Here is a 13,778-nt window from a genome sequence, read left to right as displayed (position 1 = left end):
GTGCACAATTTTCGCAGGGGGGCGAGAGGGAAACTAGCCCTGAGATGGGGCCCGGAACCGTTTGTGGTGATGGGTTGACTGAAAGAAGACCGTCCCATTTATATTGTTTGCCCTGAAGGTAAGGAAGCTCCATTGCGCACTGTCCATTGTAACAATCTCCATTTGTGCCCTATTGACATCGTGCAGGAGGAGTGAGAGGAACCAGTGGAATTACAGATCCAACAGGAAGACCTACCACCTCCTACTTGGTGGCTCCCCAGACTTGTCCCCTGCCAGATGGTACCGGAAGAACAGAATGGGCATCAGACTGAACCGCCTGGCCTTCCAGAAGAACCATTGGTCCCCGAAGTGCCTATAGTACGTCGCTCACAGCGCCCAATATTGGTATGCCTCCAGCCCAATATCGTGAGTAACTGGCCGAGACGACAACTTTAAAACTGGGGGGAAACTGTCACAGTGGTCTTTATAAGCTGGTTCTTTTTTTTCATGGTCCCTTATTTATTTGAGTTCTTATTTGTGTGTTTGTTTTATTTGTTTGTTTGAGTGTTTTTATATACTTGTTTGCAGTGTTTTTATTGGTTTGCTGTATTTGCCGTTGTTTACTTGGACTAGAGTTGGGAGAAACTGGACTAATTGAATGACTCCTCCCCCACTGAACTTGATTGGCTGATCTCAAAGCTGGAGGCCTTTAATAGACAGGCGGAGTGCACAGAAGCGAATGTCACCGGGTCAACGGGAACCAGGAAGCTGCTGTACGGGAAGAACGCGCGAAGATGGAGAGGCGAGGAGACGGCACAACTGAGGAAATTCAATGCTTGACAAGCTAAGTGAAAGGGACGTTGTTGTGCAGCGTGCAGATTCGACTGTGTGGTTAATATTGTCTGAGTTAATACTGTTAGGCCGCTAAAAGTCGCCCCATTTTTTCCCACAGCGTGCGTCTCTGTTGGCTTCCTGGATATCAGGCCTGAGCATTTTTTTTCCCTCGGGTTCGGCAGCGGCGTAGGCAAGGACAATGGCACTTTGAGGACGGGACCACCGTGAGGCGGGTCCCCAGAGAGAGTTCCAGACTCGACGTGGAGAGATGATTTAACGCTCCATAAGCTAAGTAAAAGGGACGTTACCCTGCAAGAACCAATTGTGTGTGTGGCTAATGTCTGGGCCGGGTTATTAAACGCCCCTTTTTTGTCTCTCTCCCAGTGCGCCAGAAGTCAAACTCGTGGCGAGGGAAGAAGACCCTCCCCTCCCCCCAAAAAGGATGATGCAACTAGTATTTTAAGCACATTGGACACTTTTGAAACTCTATTTGTTTGGTTGGTTTTATCATCGGCTACTTTTTTTCTGCAACTACAGACTAGTCTGTCTACATTTATACTATTGAGAACTATTTTTTTTTAATCGAGATTTTTTTTTTTTTTTTTTACAACTGTGTCTTATATGCATGTAGTTTTTTTAAATTGACCCCATTAAACATTTTGGTATTTGATAATGCTGACATCATTTCTAAACACCTGGTATCCATGAACTTGACACGATCAAAGGGAACAATGTGATTATTAGCAGTCAGATGACAAAGTAAAACCTCTTAAATCATTCTAAAGTCAGTTTTAAGCAAAAACAAGGTAGTGTTAAGCAGAAACGAGGCAATAATCGGTGAATCGCTACTGACGCTTTGAAATGACAGCGGCGCATTGAACGCAGCAGCTAGCAGCTTGTGTAGCTGTGGCGCTCTGATCGCTTCCTCTGTCTTTTATTATGACATAATGCTGAATTTATGTGGTAAAGATTGTTGCACAAGAGCTTCGAATATCTGTCAATAAGATAGATAATGACTGGAGTACAGTTTGAAGCAGAAAGGACGTGATAATCAGCGAAATGCTGGCGACACTCAGAAATGACGCATGTGCAGTAAAGGCAGGGCGGACCGATATTTAGGGGGGACCAGGGTGGGTCAGGGCATGCCCCCGGACCCCCCTAGTTATGCTTTGCACCCTTGGTGCTCGCGGCCATGCATTGGTGTCCTACATTGGCAGATTCAAATGCTGGCAGGTATGCTTTCACATCTGTGTCAGGTCTTTGTGTATGTATAGTGTTGTCCCATATGTTTAATAAGTTGGATGCTCTCTGTTATTGCAACACACATCTCCCTACAGATATCAATAAAGTAACCTGAACCTGAATGATTCGTATGAATGACGTCATAATGAAGTCACAAAAAACTCACATGATGAGGTCATACACTGTCTATTTACTTCTCTTTACTTGTACATTTACATTGTGGGGTGTAAAGCAGGCAGAGTGCATCAGCCATCCAATGCCTTTCAATGGTAAGTGATATAATAATTGATCAACATATTGATTTATTCTGCCTTACAGAAACCTGGTTACAGCAGGATGAATATGTTAGTTTAAATGAGTCAACACCCCCGAGTCACACTAACTGTCAGAATGCTCATAGCACGGGCCGGGGCGGAGGATTAGCAGCAATCTTCCATTCCAGCTTATTAATTAATCAAAAACCCAGACAGAGCTTTAATTCATTTGAAAACTTGACTCTTAGTCTTGTCCATCCAAATTGGAAGTCCCAAAAACCAGTTTTATTTGTTATTATCTATCGTCCACCTGGTCGTTACTGTGAGTTTCTCTGTGAATTTTCAGACCTTTTGTCTGACTTAGTGCTTAGCTCAGATAATTATAGTGGGCGATTTTAACATCCACACTGATGCTGAGAATGACAGCCTCAACACTGCATTTAATCTGTTATTAGACTCTATTGGCTTTGTTCAAAATGTAAATGAGTCCACCCACCACTTTAATCATATCTTAGATCTTGTTCTGACTTATGGTATGGAAATAGAGGACTTAACAGTATTCCCTGAAAACTCCCTTCTGTCTGATCATTTCTTAATAACATTTACATTTACTCTGATGGACTACCCAGCAGTGGGGAATAAGTTTCATTACACTAGAAGTCTTTCAGAAAGCGCTGTAACTAGGTTTAAGGATATGATTCCTTCTTTATGTTCTCTAATGCCATATACCAACACAGTGCAGAGTAGCTACCTAAACTCTGTAAGTGAGATAGAGTATCTCGTCAATAGTTTTACATCCTCATTGAAGACAACTTTGGATGCTGTAGCTCCTCTGAAAAAAAGAGCTTTAAATCAGAAGTGCCTGACTCCGTGGTATAACTCACAAACTCGTAGCTTAAAGCAGATAACCCGTAAGTTGGAGAGGAAATGGCGTCTCACTAATTTAGAAGATCTTCACTTAGCCTGGAAAAAGAGTCTGTTGCTCTATAAAAAAGCCCTCCGTAAAGCTAGGACATCTTTCTACTCATCACTAATTGAAGAAAATAAGAACAACCCCAGGTTTCTTTTCAGCACTGTAGCCAGGCTGACAAAGAGTCAGAGCTCTATTGAGCTGAGTATTCCATTAACTTTAACTAGTAATGACTTCATGACTTTCTTTGCTAACAAAATTTTAACTATTAGAGAAAAAATTACTCATAACCATCCCAAAGACGTATCGTTATATTTGGCTGCTTTCAGTGATGCCAGTATTTGGTTAGACTCTTTCTCTCCGATTGTTCTGTCTGAGTTATTTTCATTAGTTACTTCATCCAAACCATCAACATGTTTATTAGACCCCATTCCTACCAGGCTGCTCAAGGAAGCCCTACCATTATTTAATGCTTCGATCTTAAATATGATCAATCTATCTTTGTTAGTTGGCTATGTACCACAGGCTTTTAAGGTGGCAGTAATTAAACCATTACTTAAAAAGCCATCACTTGACCCAGCTATCTTAGCTAATTATAGGCCAATCTCCAACCTTCCTTTTCTCTCAAAAATTCTTGAAAGGGTAGTTGTAAAACAGCTAACTGATCATCTGCAGAGGAATGGTCTATTTGAAGAGTTTCAGTCAGGTTTTAGAATTCATCATAGTACAGAAACAGCATTAGTGAAGGTTACAAATGATCTTCTTATGGCCTCGGACAGTGGACTCATCTCTGTGCTTGTTCTGTTAGACCTCAGTGCTGCTTTTGATACTGTTGACCATAAAATTTTATTACAGAGATTAGAGCATGCCATAGGTATTAAAGGCACTGCGCTGCGGTGGTTTGAATCATATTTGTCTAATAGATTACAATTTGTTCATGTAAATGGGGAATCTTCTTCACAGACCAAAGTTAATTATGGAGTTCCACAAGGTTCTGTGCTAGGACCAATTTTATTCACTTTACACATGCTTCCCTTAGGCAGTATTATTAGACGGTATTGCTTAAATTTTAATTGTTACGCAGATGATACCCAGCTTTATCTATCCATGAAGCCAGAGGACACACACCAATTAGCTAAACTGCAGGATTGTCTTACAGACATAAAGACATGGATGACCTCTAATTTCCTGCTTTTAAACTCAGATAAAACTGAAATTATTGTACTTGGCCCCACAAATCTTAGAAACATGGTGTCTAACCAGATCCTTACTCTGGATGGCATTACCCTGACCTCTAGTAATACTGTGAGAAATCTTGGAGTCATTTTTGATCAGGATATGTCATTCAAAGCGCATATTAAACAAATATGTAGGACTGCTTTTTTGCATTTACGCAATATCTCTAAAATTAGAAAGGTCTTGTCTCAGAGTGATGCTGAAAAACTAATTCATGCATTTATTTCCTCTAGGCTGGACTATTGTAATTCATTATTATCAGGTTGTCCTAAAAGTTCCCTAAAAAGCCTTCAGTTAATTCAAAATGCTGCAGCTAGAGTACTAACGGGGACTAGAAGGAGAGAGCATATCTCACCCATATTGGCCACTCTTCATTGGCTTCCTGTTAATTCTAGAATAGAATTTAAAATTCTTCTTCTTACTTATAAGGTTTTGAATAATCAGGTCCCATCTTATCTTAGGGACCTCGTAGTACCATATCACCCCAATAGAGCGCTTTGCTCTCAGACTGCAGGCTTACTTGTAGTTCCTAGGGTTTGTAAGAGTAGAATGGGAGGCAGAGCCTTCAGCTTTCAGGCTCCTCTCCTGTGGAACCAGCTCCCAATTCAGATCAGGGAGACAGACACCCTCTCTACTTTTAAGATTAGGCTTAAAACTTTCCTTTTTGCTAAAGCTTATAGTTAGGGCTGGATCGGGTGACCCTGAACCATCCCTTAGTTATGCTGCTATAGATGTAGACTGCTGGGGGGTTCCCATGATGCACTGTTTCTTTCTCTTTTTGCTCTGTATGCACCACTCTGCATTTAATCATTAGTGATCGATCTCTGCTCCCCTCCACAGCATGGTTTTTTCCTGGTTCTCTCCCTCAGCCCCAACCAGTCCCAGCAGAAGACTGCCCCTCCCTGAGCCTGGTTCTGCTGGAGGTTTCTTCCTGTTAAAAGGGAGTTTTTCCTTCCCACTGTAGCCAAGTGCTTGCTCACAGGGGGTCGTTTTGACCGTTGGGGTTTTACATAATTATTGTATGGCCTTGCCTTACAATATAAAGCGCCTTGGGGCAACTGTTTGTTGTGATTTGGCGCTATATAAAAAAAAATTGATTGATTGATTGATTGAAGAGCAATTTATTTCTGAATGGGCTGGCATGGTGGCTTAGTGGTTAGCACTGTTGCCTCTCAGCAAGAACATCATAGGATCGCTTCCCACCTGGTCCTCTTTGTGATGAGTTTGCATGTTCTCCCTATGTTCCCATGCGTTCTCTCTGGGTGCTCTGGCTTTGTCCCTCTTCCAAAAACATGCAGGTTAAGTGAAACGGTGATTCTAATCTGAGTGTAGGTGTGAGTAAGAGTTTGTTTGTTTTGTGTATGTGGCCCGGTAATAGACTGGTGCCCTGTACATGGTGTAACCCACCTGCCCACATGCCCTGTGGCTGCTGGGATAGGCTCCAGTACCCCCGTAACCCTTGATTGGAGTAAGCGGGTATACAACCCCAATTCCAATGAAGTTGGGATGTTGTGAAAATGTAAATAAAAACAGAATACAATGATTTGCAAATCCTCTTCAACCTATATTCAACTGAGTACACCACAAAGACAAGATATTTAATGTTCAAACTGATAATCTTTATTGTTTTTGTGCAAATATTTGCTCATTTTGAAATTGATACCTACAACACGTTTCAAAAAAGCTGGGACAGTGGTATGTTTACCACTGTGTTACATCACCTTTCCTTCTAACAACACTCAATAAGTGTTTGGGAACTGAGGACACTAATTGTTGAAGCTTTGTAGGTCTTTTCCATTCTTGCTTGATGTACGACGTCAGTTGTTCAACAGTCCGGGGTCTCCGTTGTCGTATTTTGTGCTTCATAAGGCGCCACACATTTTCAATGGGCGACAAGTCTGGACTGCAGGCAGGTCAATCTAGTACCCGCACTCTTTTACTACGAAGTCATGCTGTTGTAACACATGCAGAATGTGGCTTGGCATTGTCTTGCTGAAATAAGCAGGGACATCCCTGAAAAAGACGTTGCTTGGATGGCAGAATGTGTTGCTCCAAAACCTGGATGTACCTTTCAGCATTGATGGTGCCATCACAGATGTTTAAGCTGCCCATGCCATGGGCACTAACACACCCCCATACCATCACAGACGCTGGCTTTTGAACTTTGCGCTGGTAACAATCTGGATGGTCTTTTTCCTCTTTTGTCTGGAGGACACGATGTCCATGATTTCCAAAAATAATATGAAATATGGACTCATCAGACCACAGCACACTTTTCCACTTTGCGTTTGTCCATTTCAAATGAGCTCAGGCCCAGAGAAGGCGGCGACATTTCTGGATGTTGTTGATGTATGGCTTTCACTTTGCATGGCAGAGTTTTAACTTGCACTTGTGGATGTAGCGACGAACTGTGTTAACTGACAATGGTTTTCTGAAGTGTTCCTAAGCCCACGTGGTAAGATTCTTTACACAATGATGTCAGTTTCTAATGCAGTGCCCCCTGAGGGACTGAATGTCACGGGCATTCAGTGTTGGTTTTCGGCCTTACTGCTTATGTGTAGAAAGTTCCCCAGATTCTCTGAATCTTCTGATTATATTATAGACTGTAGATGATGGAATCCCAAAATTCCTTGCAATTGAATGTTGAGATTCCTTATCGATTCCCTTATCGATACCTCTTGTGAATTTCGTACTAAAAGTAGGCTTTACAGGTTTTCTATGTATATCATTGAGTCTTAAAATAAATAAATATGAAATTGGTCACTGTATCCTTGATCTCTGAACATAAATAAAAATAAACAAAATGGTGTTTCGCTTTGAAGTTATTAATTCCAACTGGACTCCATCTTTCTAACTTGACTCGGCAGAGAGATGCGCAGCGTTTGAAGCTGTGTGAACAGAATGGAGGACGATTCTCGTATCTTTCTCGCAACAAGACAGGAGTCCCAGTTAGTGACTTTAATCTGCACAAAAGTGACTCACGATTGACATATTCAGGGATCAAAGTGGTGAAAAACAAAAAAAGCTCAAACCCAAAATTACCCCCCAACACCACATGCATGAAAATGTTTGAATTCTAGAAGCTCTGAAATGCAATCTGGGACTATTCCAGACAATAAACTGCAGTGAGTGCAGCATCCATTTTGGTGAGAAAAAAAAAACAACTTTCCTTATTCAAATTCATTCCAGTAGTATTCTGCTGTTACTAGGATGCAGCAGTTTTCTAGCTTGGCAGATAGTTCTGGAGAAAATCACTGAAGAAATTAACACATTGAAAATATGGTTTGACCAAAACAAACTGTCATTAAACTTAAATAAGACAGGGATGAAATGGGGGTGTAAGAGTCACTAGGTGTTCACAGGAAACACATTTATTTCTGTATGTATTTATTTCTGTATGTTCATTGTTAGTTTTATATTTTCTGATGTGTTTTTATTCAGGTTCTTTTTGTCTCTTTCTCTAAAATTGTATATAATTATTAGAATAGTTATTATTACTATTATTGTTGTTCTTGCTATTATTATTAATATATAAACAAAAATAAATTTAAAAAAAGTTACAATTTGTAATACATTTGACTCTTTTACGACAACGCTTGACAGCTGCAACTGCTTAATGCTAATTTTAACATTGAAAATGCCATAGACATGCTAACGTGTTAGCATCGGTCCCATTTTTAAGTTATAAAATACATCTATCAACTGTTTCAGAAGACCATAACAGGTCGGTATAACATAAAAAAGGTAAATAATACTCACAGCCATATGCTCTTTAGGCTTTTAGCAGGGGAAAGCGAAAGAAAAAAATTAATCAACGAAGCAATAATCGAAGCACTGCTTCGATCTGCGAATCACTGCTTCAATTGGTTCAAGGTTCAAAGCAAAGCCGCGCTGCAGAAAAGTTGATTACAGACCCGCTGCAGGGTCTGTAATCAATGTAGAGAAATTATAATTTTCCTGACAAACACCCCCCAAAACAACGGCCACTCTGAAGGACCGATAAGGGAATCATTAAGTAAAAAGGTTATTGATGCTGGTGGATTGAATAATTTCTTAACGATACCCGAAACGAACCGGTTCTCGATACCCATCCCTAGTCATGACACTCACAATTAGTGTGTTCAGTTCCCAAATGCTTACTGAGTGTTGTTAGAAGGAAAGGTGATGTAACACAGTGGTAAACATACCACCGTCCCAGCTTTTTTGAAACGTGTTGCAGGCATCCATTTCAAAATGAACAAATATTTGCACAAAAACAATAAAGTTTATCAGTTTGAATTAACTATCTTGTCTTTCTGGTGTATTCAATTCAGTATAGGTTGAAGAGGATTTACAAATCATTGTATTTGTTGTGTGGGCCGCTGAAGAGGAGGTACTGCTGGCCCACCACCACCAGAGGGCGCCCTGCCTGGAGTGCGGGCTCCAGGCACCAGAGGGCGCTGCCGCCTCACAGGAGCAGCCAGGACGACAACTGTCATCCATCACGGGAGACAGCTGATCCCAATCAAGACGGAGGTATATCAGCAGGACGGCATCTCCACCTCATTTGCCGAGATATCGCCATACCAAAGAGGTAACGTACTCAGCCACTTGTGTTGTCTTTTTGAACATAATACGTTGTTGCTTTTGCGCAGATAGTGAGTGGAACAGCAGGAGACCGTATTGGACCTTTTGATAAGTACACATATTCCTGCACTTCAGTGTTGCTTTGTTGACGAGAGGTGGAGGTGGACTCTCCACCCTCCGTGTTGCTGGGTGCAGCCGCACCCACACCTGACTGTTTCTGTTTCCTGCCAGCAGTACCGGATCCGGCGAGCGGAGGCAGTGGCCATCTGGGAATTTGGGACTTGGCGGCTCCAGTATCCCCGGGGTCCGGTGGTGGAGGAGATCGGGTTGGTTCCGGTTCGACTTGGACGGACGTCTCCTATCGTCGAGCCTGCCCACACGACACCTTTGAATTAGACTTAATCTCTCTATTGTTATCAGTTGTATTTGTTGTGCCTTTTTCACAACAGTAAAGACAGTGTTATTTGATTCCTCCATTGTCCGTTCATTCTCGCCCCCTGTTGTGGGTCCGTGTTCCTACACTTTCCCAACAGTATTCTGTTTTTATTTACATTTTACACAGTGTCCCAACTTCATTGGAATTGGGGTTGTAGAAAATGAATGAATTCTGGTGTCCTATACAATAACTTTATTAATGCAATTAATTTCCGAGTGCAGTTTTTGTATGCTGCACATTTTCATTTTCTCTTCAAGCTGTAATGTTTTATATATAAAACACACATATGTAAACATCCAAAATATGCAAAAAAAAAAAAAACCCCAAACAAACAAACAACAACAACAAAAAAACAACAACATGGGTGTTGTTGGTTTTTATGTTACATGAACCTAAATCCATGTAACTTCTATGATATGAAATCAAGTTTTATGGGTAAACACATTCAAATCATGCAGTTTTAACATAACATGCAAAAACTTAAAATCTAACTTGCTCAGTGAACATAATACAATTATGGAAAGTATTTCCACCCAAGTAAAATATGTTAATGTAGCCAGAAACAATTTTGCTGACAGACCTAAATATAAATTTGTTGGGTCAACATGATGAATTTGCATTACTGTTACTTAATTACCATGGTTCAGGCCAACTAGATTTGTAAGGGTAAATGTAACAAAAAACCAACAACAACAAAAAACAGTACGTGCCTTTTGGTTGCTCGCCTGTTTGCACTTGGGGTTGTCACAGCAAATCCAAGGTGGATCTGCATAAACTGTGTTGATCCAACACAGCAAAGTTAAGTTGACATATAACTAAACCATTTTAAAATTAGGTGTAACTACCCTAATAAATGAAGTAACTCATCATCATATCAAACAAGTTTGAATGAATTACATCAGTGTGCAAATTCACACAATATATCAAAAAACAAACAGTTGTGTTGCAAAACTCGACAACACAACAGAAGTACGAACCGCACAAAAAATGGGTTTCTGCTAGGAAGACTGCACTGGAAAAAAGACAAAATATTGCTAGGTCATGAGTGAAATGATCAATAAATCAGGCATGTAAGTATTCCTGACTTTTTTTCAAGCATCTTTTTGGCTGCCAAAATAAGACTTACAGTGGGTCTAATTTTGCCTCAAACTCAGAAGTTCCTACAGCTGGCCCGAGGCCCACGGCCGAGTTTCATGAGTTTTCATTCTCATGCCTGAATAAAGTAAAAGAATAAACTTACTCAACTCTTCAAACCAGGTAGAGATAAAGATAACAGAGCATTGTAATGCGCTGATTGGTCCATCAGTAAAAATCCTCTGTGCAGAAAGACCAAGTTCTAAAGACATCTTTGTGGAGGTGATGATCTAGTGGTTAAGCATTGTACTTGAGACCAGAGGATCTGCAGTTCAAATCCCAGCCTGATGGGAAAATCACTAAAGGCCGTTGGGCAAGGTCCTTAATCCCCTAGTTGCTCCCGGTGTGTAGTGAGTATTTTGTATGGCAGCACCCTCACATCGGGGTGAATGTGAGGCATTGTTGTAAAGTGCTTTGAGCATCTGATGCAGATGGAAAAGCGCTATATAAATGCAGTCCATTTATATTGTTATTACCTTTGGTCACTGGTTAGCATCCAGCTCTCACAACCCTACAAAGAATCATGAAATGCAAATAATTACAGTACTGGAGCACATTTACTTTTGTGGGAAAAAAATGTATATTTGCTCAATATTCAACATTTTGTTTTTAGTGTGTTGTGGAACAGCCTAGAATGATTCATCTGTTTACAGATAAGCTAAAACATGCTTATTTCTTGATTAGTCTCAACGGTTCTGTGGCCTTCTGGAGCTTTCCTGCATGTTCTGTAATGTTGCACTTAGTACTGTGCTTTTCCACAAATTTATAGAATATTCCATGGTATTCTAAGTAAACACCTTCAGCAGTATATAAGGCAGACAGGCAGGCCTCTGGCAATGTTTTTCCCAGCACTTGTAATTTGAACCTTTCTTGTAAATAGCTAAGGATTTGTTAATAAAGCATTTGTTGTTGAAGACCATCTTTCTCTGTGGAATACAACAAAGCATTTCTGGCGTTGTCGGTAGGAGCCGAACCTGCGTGGGGAAACCCCAGCAAAGACTCCCGTTCAGTATTAAGTCAGCACCTGGTTACTTACAGGAGTTCATGGAGAAACACACACTAGATCTGCCAGGTGTTGCGGTCTATCTGGATGACATACTGGTGAGTGGAAAAGACGCGGTTGATCATCTCAACAACCTCCGTGGTTTACTCACCTGGCTCAACGGCAGGAGTCTACGCTGTCGGCGAGAGAAATGCACCTTTGCTCAACCCAGTGTTGAAAACATGGGGCAAGCCGCTGAACCGCTTAACCAAGAAATGCTCAACCTGGAAATGGACTGCAGAAGAACAAGGAGCATTCCAGGAGCTCAAAGACGTCCTATCTTTGGACCAAGTTCGAGTTCACTTCGATCCAGAGAAACCTCTCGGACTGTCCTGCGATGCATCAGATGTTAGGATTGGAGCAGTACTATGGCACAGGTTCCCTGATGGGAGCGAGGGCCCAATCGCCAATGCATACAAGACACTGTCCAAGTCCCAGAGGAACTACTGTCAAATCCACAAGGAAGCTCTAGTTCTATCATGTTTGGCTTGCACAAATTCTATCAGTACCTTTGCGGCCAACACTTCACGCTTGTTACAGATCACAAGCCTCTCACTGCACTGTTTGGACCAAAGAAAGGTACACCATTGCTGGCAGCCAATCATCTCTCGAGATGGGCTCTCTGGCTACACCAGTTCGACTACACAATCCAGTATCGCCAGACGTCAAACCATGGAAATGCCTGCAGGCAGAGTGCATCAGATCTTCGATGGGGAGGAGAGTGATGATGACACTAACGTGTGCACAATCAGAACACTGAGTCTGCAAATCAGGCCACTCAACAGCAGTTTCCTAGTCAAAGAGTCAGAGAAAGATCCAGTCATCACCATGGTCAAGCGCTATGTATGTGAAGGCTGGCCATCCAACCAGAAAGACGATCCTGATGAGATAGGAAAGTTCAAAAAATTTTCGGGATCTCTCAACATCTGCAATGGATGTTTACTGCATGGATCCAGAGTGGTGATTCCAGAGTACCTGAGACCACAAGTCCTGGAACTCCTATATTTCGGACACTATGGAGAAGATGAAACAACTTGCAAGGACTGCTGTGTACTGGCCAGGCATCGATGATGCCATTGAAGGAGTGAGCCGCCATTGACAGTTGTACGCAGAACATCAGAACAAGCCGCCACAGCCCACTGTTTCATCCCTGGATGCTACCAGAAAAACCATGGAGCCGGATCCATGTCAATCACGCCATCAACTTCATGGGCTCTAACTGGTTGTTAGTCATGGACGCATACTCAAAGTATCCGTGTATTCATCCCACCACATCAGTTGGGTCAAGAGCAACAATCGATCTTCTAGAGGAGGACTTCGCTCATTTCGGCTACCTACACACACTGGTGACTGACAATGTTACAACGTTCACCTCAGAAGAGTTCCAGAGCTGGTGCAAGGAACGAGGAATCATGCACCTCACAGGAGCACCCTATCATCCTGCTACTAACGGATCTGCAGAACGCCTAGTGCAAAGATTCAAACAGGCACTATGCAAGTCATCTCTGCCACCAAGGACAGCGCTTCAGGAGTTCCTGCTACAGTACCTCCGTACGCCAACATCCTGTGGATACTCACCAAATGAACTCCTCCACGGCTGCCAACTCAGAGCACGGATCGACACTCTGCTGCCGTCACCTGCGCACATCGCTCAAGGAAAGCCGATACGGCATGCGACCAAACTACAGGTGCAGGGATTACCCATACCCGTGGACAAGCTTACCCAAAACTACCAAGTTGGTGGCCCATTCTACGCGGAGTACTTTGGACGTCATCATGACCAACAGCCGAGATGGGTTCCTGCCATCATTACAAAACCTGGAGACATCACTGTCAGCAGCTACATGCTAGATACATGAGTGAGGATGATGTCAACCCACCAGAGGACTTCTCTGCTGACAGAAGCATCAACACAGAAGCGGAGATTGTGATTCCACCTCCAGATCATCCAATGGAGGTGGGAGTACACCTGCCTGAGCAAGCTCCACCAGCACCAAGGTTCAAGATTCCAGCACCAGAGTACGGACCACACAACCCATGCCATTCCAAGTGGACACCAAAGTCCAAGAAGAAGATGTCACTCTAGATCATTAGCCTTCAGGGGACACCTTCAGGCTCAATGGTGAGGTGTTGTGGAACAGCCTA

This window comes from Thalassophryne amazonica, chromosome 1 (assembly GCF_902500255.1).
Source record: "Thalassophryne amazonica chromosome 1, fThaAma1.1, whole genome shotgun sequence".
Classification (NCBI taxonomy): Eukaryota; Metazoa; Chordata; class Actinopteri; order Batrachoidiformes; family Batrachoididae; genus Thalassophryne; species Thalassophryne amazonica.
The sequence above is the reverse complement of the archived record's forward strand: the minus strand, read 5'-3'. Positions refer to the sequence as shown.